Source organism: Carcharodon carcharias, chromosome 9, assembly GCF_017639515.1.
Source record: "Carcharodon carcharias isolate sCarCar2 chromosome 9, sCarCar2.pri, whole genome shotgun sequence".
Classification (NCBI taxonomy): Eukaryota; Metazoa; Chordata; class Chondrichthyes; order Lamniformes; family Lamnidae; genus Carcharodon; species Carcharodon carcharias.
In genome coordinates this window covers 20,274,724-20,288,922 of record NC_054475.1, presented here as the reverse complement: position 1 = coordinate 20,288,922, position 14,199 = coordinate 20,274,724, and the positions used below count along the sequence as shown (strand labels likewise).

At 40.9% G+C, this 14,199-nt stretch overlaps 1 pseudogene; it reads left to right on the top strand.

Moving 5' to 3' along the window:
- LOC121282382 overlaps window positions 1-13,092 on the top strand; it is an 82,010-nt pseudogene extending 68,918 nt beyond the window's left edge.
- Window positions 13,093-14,199: the final 1,107 nt, after the last annotated feature.

Genomic DNA, 14,199 nt, shown 5'->3' with positions numbered 1-14,199 from the left:
TACCTACTCCACCCTGAACACATGGAAAGACTTCCCTTTCACATACAGAAATCTCTAAACATTTCTGCAACCCGCTCCTCAGAACACCCTTGGGTAAATTGTGAACACATTCTCACATATTTACTTATCACTGATTCTTCCTGTTTTGCTTGTACACAAACCACTGGTTTTTCCTGTGCCTGAACCTCAGACCCTCAGCACTTTTACTTTCAGAACTTTTCTGCAGCCCAATAATTCCAACAGATTTTCCTTGTAATTTCCAACATACTGACTTGATGTGTCCAACTTTATTACAATGAAAACCCTCAATTGGTTGAATGTCATTTCTAGCCTCAGCACTTTTCTTTTTATTCTGAGAAAAAAAACTTCCTGGGAATTTCCACCTTCTTCTCTTCCCTAACCACCTACCTTCCTTTCACCTTCCCATTTTCTATATTTTTCTTTTTAAAAGGGTGACAAAAAAAGGTTTCGATTTATGAACCAACTCACAATCATCAGCTATCTCTGCTGCTTGTCTTACCATTTTAACCCTCTGTGCCTCCACATGAGTTCTCACTACTGAAGGAATTGAATCTTTCAATTCTTTCAAAATAATTACTTCGCTAAGAGCTGCATATGTTGTCTCCATCTTTAATACTCATATCCACTGGTCAAAATTACTTTGATTTGCTCTCTCAAACTCAATATAAGTTTGCCCAGGCTATTTTCTTATATTCCTAAATTTCTGTTTGTATGCCTCAGGAGTTATATGCACTCAAAACAGCCTTTTTAACCATATCATAATCCACTGACATTCCTTCTGACAGTGAAGCATAAACCTCATGTGCTCCACCCATCAAACTTGATTGTAACAACAATGTGCAGTTTTCTTGTTTCCATTTAATCTGTTTAACTATCTTCTCAAATGAAATAAAGAGCACCTGCACAACTCTTTCTTCAAATATCGGAAAAACTTGCACAAATTTAAACATCTCCCTACTGGGTTTTAAGTTAATGATTTTTTTCAACACTAGAACTTTCCTTAGCATCTGATGTCTCTTTTTTGAAGTCCAGCTTTTTAAGTCGGTAGTCTCTGTCCCTTTCCTTCTCTATGTCCTCCATTGCTAACTTTTACCTCTGGAGATCGCATTTCCATTTACTTTTGAAATAATCTCTCTTTTTCTTTTGCTTCCAATTCAAATTTTTTTCAGTTCCTTTGCTTGTTCAAATTTAAGTTTCTTCATTTCTAACTGAAGTCTCACTACCTCCAGCTGTGACTCACTAGTGTCAGGTACCACTTCCTACTTCCAATGCTGTGCTATCACTTCAACTATATCTGCTTTCTTTGCCGCTGCAGGTAACCTCAACTGCAACTTATCCACCAACTCTGTTAACTTACCCTTAGATACTTTTTGTAACCCAATCAGAGTTATACATTCTACTTCCAAAAAAGTTTTAGCCATTTTTGCAGTCTTGCCACTTTTAAAATCCCTCATGCCAATTCTTGAATTCAAAGTGCTTCTCATACTCGTAACCCTAAGATTCATCAACTCCAAACCAATCAAGGAATTTCAAATTTCCCGCAAAGAGCCTCCAGTTTGTTATGACACAGCAAATGAGATGTGCCAAGTGGATCAAATCCATGAGGGAAACTTGATCACGTGGTCACAACAGTTTTGCAATTTGTATTTTATTTTGAGATGTGTGCCCTGAATTCAGAAGTAATAATTCCACCCAGACTTCAGAGATTTTTTTTAGAAAATTAACTTCCAAACATTTATTAACAAAAAAAAAGATTTAAAACACATATAGGCCTACAAATTACTACTATAATAACTCCTAAAACCCCTGGCTTCCAGTTACACCCCCATTAAGGCAATGATAAAAAAATAGATTTTAAACAGATACCAGCAAGTTAACACAATACCCTGGAGAATCAAATTCAAAGTGGCTTTTCCCAGCTTCAGTTTCTGTAGACAGCAGGCTTAATGCACACATTCTGGAGGCTCTTCACATTTCTGGTAGATCTTACAATGCTTTCCCTGACACATAGCCTCATTCTCCTTTATACATGTTTCCCCCTTTTAATATTATCAGTAATCTTTGGGAAAATAAACACACTGCTTAGCCTTGCTTCTCTGACTAGGTGTGACATCCTACCATCTCTTTGAAATTCAAACTACCCTTATTGTAAAATGTAAATACTCCTCACCTCACATTCTAAGACTTCAGCGATGTTTACATATTTAGAATTTCAAACTTAGCTTCTTTTGATGACTCAAAACATCCAGACCAGCTGTCTCCAATTTAACTAAATCTCACTCACACACACACATACACAGAAAATATACAAACCCCATTATTAACCTACCTTTACAAATCACAGTAATATTATGAAAATTATTATAGTTTCATGACAAATGTCTGCATCAACCCTCACCTTAGTGAAGACAGAGACAGAGTAATCATTGAGAACCCTTCCCACATCTTCCTGGCATAACTTGTGTATTCCTCTAGGTGTGGCCCAAACCGTTAAATCAATCACTTTGGATAATGGACCCCGACTGAGTATAGAGCTCCACTAGCCATATAATCTAATAACTTCTAAAAATGGACTTGAAACCAGCTTTGTATCACCATGTTTGGATAACTGGCCAGTTTGTGAGAGGAGATCATGTGATGAGCAGTCTGACCCTCTTTGTGTTTTAAGAAACTGCTTCTTTCCCAGCCAGACAGCGTGAGACCAGAAAGACCCTCAGTTGGCACCCACTCTTTCTCTCCAGCTGTTTTGCAGGCTTTGCCCTGCTTGTTTTTTGACAAGCTACACACTGCAGGCAGCTTCTCAAATATAAACGCAGCTTCTGCTGACTCCAGAAGAAAAGACAGAAGTCGTCCATCAACATCTTTAATTGGCTTGACGCTGAATGCAGAAAGACCACTGAGTCCAGTCAGAAACCATCCAAGACATCGATCTACAGGATTGTATACAATTGACCTTTGTTGGACTTTTAAACAACTTACGCGTGTGTGTTGTGTGTGTGTGAACTTTGAATACATATGTGAGTAAGAGTTGGAGTGTTTTTATTAATTTATTTAGATTGGGTGTATAATACATCCTGAGTATGTAAAATGCAATAAATATTATTTCCTAAATTTTCATTTAAAACTTACAAGAAAATCTGTCCGTGTATGTCTATTACTGTCACAGCACTTAAACAGTTAAACACTCACTGAATTGACATTCTAATTCTTTAAAAGCGCCTGTTGTGTTCAACTGAGGAGTAGAAAGAGAGGGGAGCCATTCTACTACTTCTGACCTGGCCCGAACAATGTTGTAAGTTTTTTTTTGTAATTTCAGCATTACAATTAAAATGAAGATTAGAACAAAGTGAAGACTCCTTTCTCAAGTTCAAAACTAATTATAAATGAATTGTTTCATTGTTGTATTACCTGAAGATGCTTTATTGTTGTGTAGCCTGCTGTCAAGTGTATGTTTTGTAGCACTTCAAATAACCTATTGGATTATCCACCTGCTGTAACTCCAATAAATGCTTTTTGAAAGTAACATGAATCTGTATGTATAAGAAATAAAGAGCGAGAAAATAAATTTTGAAGGTAAACTAGTAAGTAATAGAAAAATGGACAGTAAGAGTTTCTCTAAATATATAAAAAGGAAGAGATGGACCAAAGTGAACATAGGCCCCTTACAGAATGAGGCTGGGGAAATAATAATGGGGAACCAGGAAATGGCAGAGGAGCTAAATAAATACTTTGCTTTAGTCATCATGGTAGAAGACACTAGTAGCATTCCAATACTAAATAATCAAGGGGCAAAAGAGGAGGAGGAAATAAATACAATAACTATCACTAGAGAAAAAGTACTAGAGAAACTAATGGGGCTAAAGGCCAATAAGTCCTCTGGACCTGATGGGTTGCATCCTAGGATATTAAAGAAAGTAGCTGCACAGGTAGTGGATGTACTGGTAGTAACCTCCCAAGAATCCTTAGGGCAGGATTTTTCAGTCGATTTGTGAGGCCAGGCCCAACACGCCAATGCGTAAAATGACATGCGATGATGTCGGGCGTGTGTCCTGACGTCATTGCGCTGTCTCGTGATGTTTTGTTCAGTGGGCGTGTACTGGAGTCGACTGCATGCCCCCCAATATGTAAACGGCCTATTAAGGCCAATAAGGAAGTAATTAATGTAATTGTTAAGGCTGCCCATCCAACCTTACGGTCGGCGGGCAGGCGAAAAGGCCAAGCGGCCTTCACGTTTTTTAGGGAACCTCATCCACAAGCGGGATGAAGTTTCCAAAAGTTTCTATTAATTAAATAAAATTTTTTTCCTAAATATAAAAACATGCTCCATCTCATGTGACACAGTCATGTGATGGGACACGTTTAAATAAATTTTTACTCCATTTGTTTAATAATTTCAAAAGCCCTTCAATCTCCCTGAGGCAGCTCCATGCCTCAGGGAGATTGAAGTGCTCTCTTGTGCGCATGCATGCCCAAAAGAGCACTGGCCCCGACTCTCTCTCCTCCTCCCTGCCTGCACAGGTAGTGCAGAGCACTATGGCTTGTGTCTTACGCTGGCCGGGCCTTTATTGGCCCGCCCACGTAAAATGGTGGCGCGGATCCGATCGCGGGTGGTGATCGGCTCTGTAACCGCCCCCACCCACACCTGCTAAGCTCGCCCACCAACTGAAAAATTCTGGCCTTAGATTCTGGATAAGTCCCAGAGGATAGGAAAACTGTCAATGTAACATTCTTATTCAAAAAGGGAGGGAGACAAAAAAAAACAGGTAACGAAAGGCCAGTTAGCTTAACATCTGTCATTGATAAAATGTTAGAGCCTATTATAAAGGATGTAATAGCAGAGCATTTAGAATTAGATAATCTAATCATGCGAAGTCAGCATGGCTTCATGAAGGGGAATTCATACCTGACAAATTTATTAGAACTCTTTGAGGAGTTAACTAGCAGGATGGATAAAGGGGAACCAGTAGCTGTAATATATTTGGATTTCCAAAAGGCGTTTGATAAGGTACTGCATGTAAGGCTACTTTATAAGATAAGAGCCCATTGTGTTGGGGGTATTGATAGGTGATTGGCCAGCTAATAGAAGACAGATAATTGGGATAAGGGGGGCATTTTCAGGATGGTAACCTGTGACTGGTGGAGTGCCACAGGGATCAGTGCTGGGGCCGCAATTATTTACAATATATACTAATGACTTAGAAGAGGGGAGTGAATGTACAATTGCCAAATTTGTGGATGATACAAAAATAGGTAAGAAGGTAAGTGGTGAGGAAGACACAAGGAGCAGGATTTTCCCGTCAGCGAGCAGGGGGTGGGGCCTGCTTGCTGACGTGTGAAATGACGCGCTGTGACATCAGGCGGGTGTCCCAACTTCACCGCACATCATTTAGATTTTCAGTCCGCCGCTGAACAGTCAAAGGCCTATTAAGGCCATTTAAAACCTAATTAACACAATTTAATGAGCTGCCATCCAACCGTAAGGCTGGCGGGCAGGCAAAGAGCCCAGGCGGCCTTCGCATTTTTTATGAAACCTCATCCATGAGCGGGATGGGGTTTCATGAACTGTTTTAAAATCTAATAAAAATGTAAACATTTATTCTTTGACATGTCCCAGCTCATATGATTGTGTCATATGAAGAGATATGTTTTAAAAGTTTTAAAAGCCTTTATTTAAAAGTTTAACAGTGAAACAAATCTCCCTGAGGCACAGAGGTGTCTCAGGAAGATGTGTGTGCTCTTTCATGCATATGCACATTCAGGGAATCCCCCCATCCACACAGGGAGTGCTCAGTGCTTCCGGACGCGCGTCACGATGGGTGGGCCTTAACTGGCCCGCCCACGTAAAATGGTGGTGTGGATTCGATCGGGGGCGTCAATTGGTTTTGCATCATCCCCTGCACAACCTCCCCGATGGTGGGAAATTCTTGGCCAAGGAGTCTACAGAGGGATATAGACAGGTTAAGTGAGTGGACAAAAAAGTGGCAGATGGATATAATGTGGAAAAATGTGAGGTTATGCACATTGGCAGGAAAAATAGAGGAGCTGACTATTATTTAAATGGAGAAAGACTGCAGAAGGCTGCAGCACAGATAGAGAAGGCAAATGAAATGTTGGCCTTTATTTCAAAGGGAAAAAATAGGGAAGTCTTGCTAAAACTATACAAGGCATTAGTTAGACTACACCTAGAATACTGTGGACAGTTTTGGTCCCCTTACCTAAGAAAAGATGTACCGGCACTGGGGGCAATCCAGAGAAGGTTCGCTAGGTTGATCCCGGGTATGGAGGGATTTTCTTATGAGGAGAGGTTGAGTAGGATGGGCCTGTTCTCCTTGGAGTTTAGAAGAATGAGTGGCAACCTTATTGAAACATATAAGTTCTTAGGAGGCTTGACAGGGTAGATGCTGAGGGGTTGTTTCCCCTTGTGAGAGAATCTAGGACCAGAGGGCATAATCTCAGGGTAAGGGGTCGCCCATTTAAAACAGGGATGAGGAGTAATTTCTTCTCTTAGAGGGTGGTTAACCTGTGGAATTCTTTATAGACTCATAGAGGTCTACAGCACAGAAAAAGGTCCTTTGGCCCATTGAGTCTGCACCGGTCAAATGAATACCTGAGTATTCTAATCCCATTTTCCAGCACTAGGCCCATAGCCTTGTATGCCATGCATTGCAAGTGCACATTCAAATACTTCTTAAATGTTATGAGGGTTTCTGCCTCTAACACCCTTTCAGGCAGTGAGCTCCAGGTCCCCGCCACCATCTGGGTAAAAAAATTTCTTCCTCACATCCCCTCTAAACCTCCTGACCATTACCTTAAATTTATGACCCCTGGTTATTGATTCCTGCACCAAGGGGAAAAGTTCCTTCATGTCTACCCTATCTATGCCCCTCATAATTGTATATACCTCAATCATGTCCCCCCTCAATCTCTTCTGCTCCAGGGAGAATAACCCCAGTCTATCCAATCTCTCCTCATAACTAAAACTATCCAGCCCAGGCAACATCCTGGTAAATTTCCTCTGCACTCTCTCTAGTGCAATCACATCCTTCCTATAATGCAAATTCCAGAACTGCATGCAATACTCTAGCTGTGGTCTGACCAGCATTTTATACAGTTCCAGCATAACCTCTCTGCTCTTATATTCTATGCCTTGGCTAATAAAGGCAAGTATCTTTCCTGGAGAGGGCTGTAGAAGCTGGATTTTAAGTATATTCAAGGTGGAGATATACAGATTTTTAATCAGTAAGGGGATCAAGAGTTATGGGGAACATCAGGAAAATGGAGTTGAGGATTATCAGATCAGCCATGGTCTCATTGGGCTGAATTTTCCCCCAGCTGGGGGTAAAGTTGAAGGGCAGGCGTGCACAGGCCCTCTTCTGATTGGCACCCCCGATCGGAGGTGTGGCGCCATTTTACGTGGGCAGGTCAATTAAGTACTGCCCAGCATGACGTCCACACAGAAGCACTGTGCACTCCCTGTGCAGATGAGGGGGGAATCCCAAAATCGAGAGTGCGCTCTTTCGCACTCAGATCCCTGAAGGTAAAGGCCCTGTTCTCAACAATTGGACTGTGATGTAAAAGCTTTATGTTACAGATTCTGCTGTATTGTCCTCTGGGCAGACCATACCTTGAGTACTGTATCCATTTCTGGTCACCATGGCACTCATTCAAGCACTGGGGGCGGTGTCGTAGAGAGTCGTGTGGTTGAAGCTGAGTGCCAATGGTTCCACCCATTGGTGAATAATGATTCTACTTGGGTTCGACAATGGAGCCCATTTAGGAATCTAAATAAGGCTCTTTTTTTGGTTCAGATGAATACTGGCAGCTTCAAAACCTGCTTGAAAATCAAATTGGGCAGCTTTCCAGGTGCCAGTGGCCAGGAATTATGTAGTCTCCATTTTTAGGCCTCAAATATTTTAATATACTGTAGAAACACACAAAGGTCTTAGCCATGGCCCAGTGGTAACACTGTTGGCTCTGAGTCAGGCAATTATGGATTCAAGCTCCATGTGAGAAATTGAACACACATTCTCAGTGAACACTAAGATATCAGTGTAAATCAGATCTCTTCTCATACAGAATCTTGGACTTTTTCGAGGTGATGACATTCAAATTCTTTGGACCCTAGAGTCACACCATAGGAGAAAATAGCCCTTTTTATCCTCTCCCAAATGACAAAAACGCCCTCAACCTTAACTTTAATGTGGTAAGTGTTCGTGAAAATAGTATCCAATCATATTTATTATTTTCAATGTGCAACTTTCTTCAACTAGGTAGTTTGTAAAGCCTTTTTAGCATATAATCTCATGCTTTTTTTGTGTAGAATGTTGCAATGAAATACTGGAATGGTAAGGAGATCCTGAAGAGAAACTGAATGTTGGATTCCCTGCATACGGCCATACCTTCTGTGGTAAAGTGGAGTGCTATGTACCTTTAAAAGAATGTAGTTAGTTGACCATGTGACTGTATTGACCAATCGCTACACAGCGGGCGCTTCTTGGGTAACTCTAAGTCTGGAGCTGGAGAATATTGAAGAAGCACGCATGATGTTAGTGCCCTGTTCTTAGTTCCAATAAATTACCAGTGTTTGTTCAGTTAACCAGTCTTTCTGCCCGTATTATTTCAAGCACCAATTGATGTGTTAATATCAAGGGCGCAGCTAGCATTTGCCAGACCAAAGCAAACCTGATAACCAAAAAACATAAAACCTTTAGATTGAGCTCAACTGCTCAACAGGCGCTGGACCAGGTGGGCCATACACCAGACAGGCTGGATTCGTTGCCTATTATGGGGTATTGATACTGATGCAGCTTCTTTATTCAATGGGCAACATTTTCCCCCCATTGGGGGTGAGGTGCAATAGCGGCCACGAGCGGGTGACCTTCCAATTGGTCGAGAGGGGTGCTGCCATTTTGCATGCGTCGGCCAATTAAGGGCTGCTCAGCGTGATGTCCACCAGGAAACGCTACGCGCTCCCTGTGCGGGTGGGAGCGATTCCCTCAGCGAGGAGTGCACTTTTTCATGCATGCGCGCAAAAGAGCGCACAGATCTCCCTGAGGAAAGTGCTGCCCCAGGGAGATCGTCTCCGATTTGAAACTTTAAGTAAAGGTATGTAAAAATTTCCTTGCCATGTCCCTTCATGTGACATTGTCACATGAGTTGGGAAATGTCCATGGCTTTTATTGAAACATTTAATAAAAATTTAAATACCCTCACAAAATCTCATCCCACCCAGGGATGAGGTTTGATGCTTTTTCCAAGGCTACCTGGGCTCCTGACCTGCCCGCTAACCCTAAGGTTGGACAGGCAGGTCCATCAATCAGGTTAATTACTTTTTTAATGGCCTTAATAGGCTGTTAACAGTTCGATAGGTGCTCAGCCGAACTGAAAATCTAAATGACTCCCGACATATCCCTGCATCACTTTACACATCGGCGAGTGGGCCCCGCTCTCCAACCAGAAGATGTTGTCCCATAAGATTTTATGTTTGCAAATACTAATTCACCAAGTTTTGAATTCTACACTCCAAAAAAATTTGGGTTACTATGAGAATATCTGCATTACCTCAATCATACAAACTTTCTCAGGCAGATTAAGTGACATGTTATGATGTATCTTAAAAGCATGTGCTACCCCTGTGCAGTTCAAGTGATGAACGTTTCTGGCTCATTTCAAAGACAGGCATCCTTACCAAAGACACCCCCATCTGATCATCTGTCCCATGTGTGAAGATCCTGCTGCCTCTGCCAGCATCACAACACATGGCCTGGCTCAGCTTAGGTACCAAAGGAGCAGGAGCTGAAACATATGTCATCATACTCTGATGAACAGAGACATAATGACACACCCTCCATCATCAGAAGGTGTTTGACTGTCTTATTCAGGCCATTGTTGTCAGTCTTGTAAAATACACAAGGAGGTAACGTGGAGGATATAATCTTTAACATCTCCAAAATCCCCGATAGGAAAATCCGGGATTTTTTGCACAAAGATTACAATCAATCCTCTGCAGTTTGTGTGCCAACCCTATGTACTATTTCCACACTATTGGAGGGTAAGGAAGCCTATGATCTTGCCACCTCTTAAATCAATCTCTTTATTTAGCGTGTGAGGAAAGTCCAAATGCTTCTCTGGCTCCCCCAGAATTGGGGACATGCAGTGTGAGGAATCATTGATTATTTTTAATGAAAAGTAACATTGTTCAACATCTGTTTTTTATGAATTAAAATATTTTTTCAACAGCAAAAAAGAACAGTGCCTCCAATTTGAGGTTTCTAATTGAGAGAAAACATAGCTGAATAAAATCAACAAAGGAAAAGTGATGTGAAAAAGCTTGTCAGTGTAGGTTGAAAGCATTGCGACCCACTGATCATTGGTGACCACTGATGATTTGAATGTTAATGTCTCACTCTTCTCACAGACCTGCACATTTTTGAGAAGTGCCACCATGAAATGGAATGCCCCACAGATGGTTCCATATGCTTATAGAGGGAGGGAATGGCTTGGATATGACAATTTTGGAAAGCTTTAAAGACAAGGTACCTTTGATAAACTGATGTCCTTTTTTATTTGTCCTTTTGATGCAATATTTGTTGCAATATTCAACTAACTTGTCACGATAAACATTAGTATCATTATATCGATCAATTGAATAACTGGAATACAATCCCAACCTAGGTGATGAGGCCTGGGAAAAATTACACAGAAAACCACCAGTGAGAATTAGTTTTTGAATGGGTTTTAATTTAAGATGGATGAGATACCTTTTAAAATGTTTTTTAACCATAATTTTTATTTCTGATTTAGTCTCTTACACAACAGCGTTGTGAGAAGTTCTTATTTCTGTCAACTCACCTCGTTGTAACCAAGATAGCAAGTAACATTTCTGCCTCACAAGTGTCAGACAGTGACCATCTCCAGCAAGAGAGAATCCAATCATTGTCCCTTGATGTTCATTGGCATTACCATCACTGAATCCCCCCAATATCAACATCCTGGGGTTATCATTGACTAGGAACTGCACTGGTCTAGCCATATAAATACTGTGGCGACAAGAGCAAGTCAGAGGCTAGGAATCCTGCAATGAGTAACCCACGTCCTGACACCCCAAAGCCTGTACGCCATCTACAAGAATCAGGTCAGGAGTGTGATGGAATACTCCCCACTTTCCTGGATGAGTGCAGCTCCCACAACACTCAAGAAGCTTGACACCATCCAGGACAATGTAGCTCACTTGATTGACACCACATCCACAAACATTCACACCCTCCACCACCGATACACAGCAGCAATGTGTACCATCCACAAGATGCACTGCAGGAATTAAGCAAGGCCCCTTCGACAGCAACTTCCAAACCCATGACCACTACCATTTAGAAGGACAAGAGCAGCAGGTAGATGGGAACGCCACCACCTGGAAATTCCTCTCCAAGTCACTCACCATCCTGACTTGGAAATATATCGCCATTCCTTCATTGTCGCTGAGTCAAAATCCTAGAACTCCCTTCCTAATGGCACTGTGGGTGTACCCACACCACATGGACTGCAGTGGTTCAAGAAGGCAGCTCACCACCACCTTCTCAAGGGCAACTAGGGATGGGCAATAAATGCTGGCCCAACCAGCAAAGCCCACATTCCTTGAATGAATTAAAAAAAAGATGCGGTCAATGACAGAAACAAAGAGTTTCTGAAATGACTCATTTCACAGGTACTAATACAGCAATATCAATGATATTTGGAGTATCTGTTTTTATGGTCATTACAGTAAATATTTCCATGCCCCCTGGTCTATGACAAAAATTGAATAAAACGGTATTCATGCAAAGGTAGCAAAGGACCTTTGGGCATTTCCACAATTTTTGAGGACTCTCTTCAGTTTCAGCTGTGGTGTGTTGTGAATCCCAAAATATATTTGGGGTAAAAATTGTTTGCAAACAAGAATTTGTGAAATTATTTGTGAACAATGTATTCCAGATTGAGTAAATGAAAAAGAACAACTTTGGAGGAGCTATTGTGTGGCTTCTTGCTCTGGATGATTTCTCTGGTGCTTTCTGCAACCAAGGGCCTTATCCTCTCATTAATACACTGCACACTGGGCTTGGAATTTCTATAGGTAAATGTCAGGATTCTTTATACTTGGAGCTGATGACTTGTTGCTATCACAAAGTCAGCATGGACATCAACGAATAACTAATTTAACTTAACAATTATTTGGAGTACCCAAATGCATTTCAATTTCAACATTGTTAGAGCGACAGAAACCAGACTACTAGAATATTACTAAGCATTTACAAGCAGAATATTCCTAAAACAGGATGGGCCCTACAGTAAAATATTGAAACATGTATAAATTTTAACAAGCTAATTCATGAACCTGTGCTCATTTGTGCATCCAGCATGTGAGGCCACATAAATAAATTGAAGATGTGCATTGTATTATTGTGTCATTTAAAAGAATAACAAATTGTTATACAAATTGATCAGGTTTTTTTATCAATTGGAGTTCAATAAAATCTGCCACACATTTTATATATCTCAGCTAAAAATAAAACTATAATTAAATCATACTTCAAAATTTGCACTCCAACAAATAGACTCCAGACAGAATTGGTTATGTCACAAGATTTTCTCAGTAGCCCTTATTGAACTGAATTTCCAATCAGCTTGTTCCTGACACCATAAGGAATTGAGTTCTAGCTGAAGATTTTCAATGCAGCAACAACCCTTGACTTTGCAATGTTTATCTTTGTTTGCAACTAATTTCGAAGCAAACAATGAATTAATGAATTTTATTTCCTTCTGGATTGTGTCCCATCTAAAACAACACTGGCACCAGCTGTTCCTCCTACTCATGCCCATAGTGGTGGTGGCAGTGATGGCAGTGGTGGCGGGGGTTCCAGTGGTGGCAGCAGCAGTAGCGGAAGTGGGTTCTGCGCTGGCAAAGCTAATGGTACCTACCCTGATCCGAAAGACAAGAACAAATCTTATCAATGTTTCAATGGAGTGACCTACATGGAACAATGTGCTGCTGGATTAGTCTTTGATCCTTCCTGTGTCAGTTGCAACTGGGCATAACGAGCAAGGAGAAGGTGGGCTTGCTTACTAACCTAAGTAACAGTTCAAAGCAGGCATTCTGTGGAGAACAATAATATTGAGGTGGTAGAAAATACTAATGTAGCCTTTATTGGACGTCCTAAAGGAATAAATTAGGAGTTTAAAAAATGGGCAAAATTTAACAAAATGCAGTTCACTGGGTGTTCAATTCCAACCAATCTTGACAATGTGCGTGTCAGATGAATGTTGGTTCATTTTCCTAGGTTTTGTTGTGTTGAAATGCATGGTATGTTCTCACATTGGTGTTATTTTTATTGGTTCATGGGATGTGGGTGTCACTGGCATGACCAGTTTTTATTGCTCATCTGTAATTACCCTTGATTAGCCGCTGTCTTGAACCTTTGCAGTCCCCACAGCAGTAACATAGACATCGGCCATGACATTTTCACAACACAAGGTTACTGAGTTTTATTTCAGCTAAGCTGCTTTTACATGAATGCTTCAGAACCTGGTTGTGGAATTGGGGAAATCTTTGCATGTGCTCCTGGTCAGTTCTGTTGGGTGAAGATGTGTTGTTGGGGAAGAAGAAAGGAGAGGAAGCAGGAAAATAATTATAATTAAAATAGACCCAATATATCAGATTTTTTATGCTGCTGATATGGTATTGAAATCTTATTGTTTTTTAAGAAAATGCTGAAATAGTCTTTATTTTTCCAGTCTGCCATAAATCTTCGTTGGGCACCAGTGAAGCTATAACTGGTCTTCAGTTTACTTATTGAAGTGACACTACTTTGTGGAGAAAGAGCATTCATGTGCCTCATCTAATTTATCTCAACTGAAGATATAAATTGCAGTTTAAACAGCAAAATAAAATCATTGATTCATTAAGAAAACAGGTTGCTTGTTTTTTTTAAAGAATGAAATAATAGCACCAAGGCTGTGGGGTCTGACAATTTCCTGACCATAGTACTGAAGACTTGTGCTCCAGATATAGTTGCACCCCTAGCCAGGCTATTTCAGAACTGCTGCAACACTGGCAACTGCCCAGCAATGTGGAAAATTGCCCAGTTATGTTCTGTCCACAAAAGGCTGGATAAACCCAACCCAGCCAATTACTGCCATATCAGC